At 45.8% G+C, this 2,333-nt stretch overlaps 1 protein-coding gene across 10 annotated transcripts in view; it reads right to left on the bottom strand.

Annotated features, from left to right (window-relative positions):
- Positions 1-2,333, bottom strand: part of MYO9A (myosin IXA) — a 423,504-nt gene that overhangs the window by 13,471 nt on the left and 407,700 nt on the right. The window lies entirely within an intron of this gene.

Raw genomic sequence — 2,333 nt, 5'->3', positions numbered from 1 at the left:
AGGTCAGCGGGGGAGGGGGGGGGACAGTTGGGGGCGATCAGCCTGGCAGGGGAGGTGCAGTTGGGGATGATCAGGCTGGAAGGGGGGCAGTTGGGGTTGATCAGGACAGTAGGCAGAGTGGTTAGGGGAAATCAGGTCTAAACCAGCAGTCGGACATCCCCCAACGGGTCCCAGATTGGAGAGGGTAAAGGCCAGGCTGAGGGACAGCTCCCCACCCCTGTGCACAAATTTCATGCACTGGGCCACTGGTCTATATATAAAAAGATAAAAAAGAGCCAGGGGCCATCACAACCAAATGGAGGACTGAACAGGCTGCGTGGGGCGACCAGGCCGGCAGGGGGGTTAGTGAACAACCAAACCCAAACGATGAGTACCAGGCTGCATGGGGCGACCAGGCCAGCAGGGGTGTAGTGAGGGACGACCAAACGACTGAACAGCAGGCTGTGTGGGGCAACCAGGCTGGCAGGAGGGGCAGTAAGGGGCGACCAAATGACCGAACAGCAGGCTGTGTGGGGCGACCAGGCCAGCAGGGGGGTCAGTGAGGTGTGACCAGGCCAGCAGTGAGGGGCGACCAGGCCGGTGTGGGGGGGCAGTTGGAGGTGACCAGGTTGGCAGGGGGTGCAGTTAAGGGCGACCAGTCTGGCAGGCGGGCAGTTAGGGGCAACCAGGCTGGTGGGGGGAGGCAGTTGGGGACAACCAGGCTGGCAGTTGGGGGCAGTTGGGGGCACAGGCTGGCAGGCAGAGGCAGTTAGGGGTGATCAGGCTGGCAGGGGGGCCAGTAGGGGTGATCAGGCAGGCAGGCAGGTGAGCAGTTAGGAGCCAGCGGTTCTGGATTGTGAGAGGGCCTAAACCGGCGGTTGGACATCCCCCGAGGGGTCCTGGATTGGAGAGGGTGCAGGCTGGGCTGAGGGAACCCCCCCCCCCGCATGAATTTCGTGCACCGGGCCTCTAGTCTATAACATAAAAGTCTATGAACACCTAAATGGACATAGTAAAGGTATTTCATAACATTCAATAATAAATCCTAATAACAATTCTTAGAAATCCAGGAATAGAAGGGAAAATTATCTCATAAAGCATCTACAAAAACTCTACAGCAAACATCATATTTAGTGGTAAAAGTTTTAAAGCCTTCCCTTTGAGATCGGGCAATGCGAAAATGATTCTTATCATCACTTCCTTTCAACACTGTACTGGAGGTTCTAGCTAAGGGGAAAAAAAACAAAACCATATCGACTATTAAAAAACAAGTGAAACTATTGTTACTCATGAACAATATGACTAGAGGTATGAAATCCAAAGGAGTCACAGCAAAATTATTAGAATAAGTGAGTTGAGCAAGGTGAACACCAAAATCAAATGTATTTTTCTTTCATGAGGAACAAACAGAATATAACAATTTTAAAATAACATCTATAATTGCATTAAAATATTAAAATCCTGGTAATAATTGAAAATGAATATGAAGGGCAAAAAATAAAGCTTTTTAGAAACCTTATCTTCATAACATCAAGTAGTAAAAAATGTCTTAAACGTGACATAAAATGTACTAGCCTAAGGAAAAGGCTGATAAAATTTAGACTACATTAAAATTAAGAACTCCTGGTTTAAAAAAAAAAAAAGAATTCCTGATTCATCTAATGGCACCTCTAAGTGGAAGAAGAAATTTGCAACAGAAGTAACCAATAAAGGGCTTGCATTGAGAATTCATAAAGAACTCCTGCAGATCAGAAAGAAACAGGCAAGCCAATTAGAAAAATGGGCAAGAGCTTTGAACAGGTCCTTCAAAAAAGGATATCTAATACATACTTATAAAAAGGTACTTAAGCACATTAAAGGTACAGAAGTGCAAATTAAAACCACAATTACACACTGTTAAAGGTAGCTAAAATTAAGAAATCTGGAATGTAACTGTTGACAAGGAAGTGGAACAATTGGTAACTTTCATACACTACTACTGTAGCACAACTTTATGTACCAAAGTTGATGATACATATATACCATGACCCAGTAATTCCACTCCTATATTTCCCCAACAAAAATACATGCATGTGTCCATAAAAAATACATGTATCAGAATATTCATAATAGCATTATTCATAACTCCCAAAACACAAGCCAATGTCTACCAACATGAAAATGGTTAAAGGGTGGTATACATATACTCTGGAATACTATACAGTAACAAAAATGAATTACAACTAAACACAACATGGATAAGTCTTATACATAACTAGAGGCCCGGTGCACAAAAATTTGTGCACTCGGGGGGCGGGGGGAGGGGGGGTCCCCCAGCCCGGCCTGTGCCCTCTCGCAGTCTGGGACCCCTCGGG

The sequence above is a fragment of the Myotis brandtii genome, unplaced genomic scaffold (assembly GCF_000412655.1).
Source record: "Myotis brandtii unplaced genomic scaffold, ASM41265v1 scaffold74, whole genome shotgun sequence".
Lineage (NCBI taxonomy): Eukaryota > Metazoa > Chordata > Mammalia > Chiroptera > Vespertilionidae > Myotis > Myotis brandtii.
The sequence above is the reverse complement of the archived record's forward strand: the minus strand, read 5'-3'. Positions and strand labels throughout refer to the sequence as shown.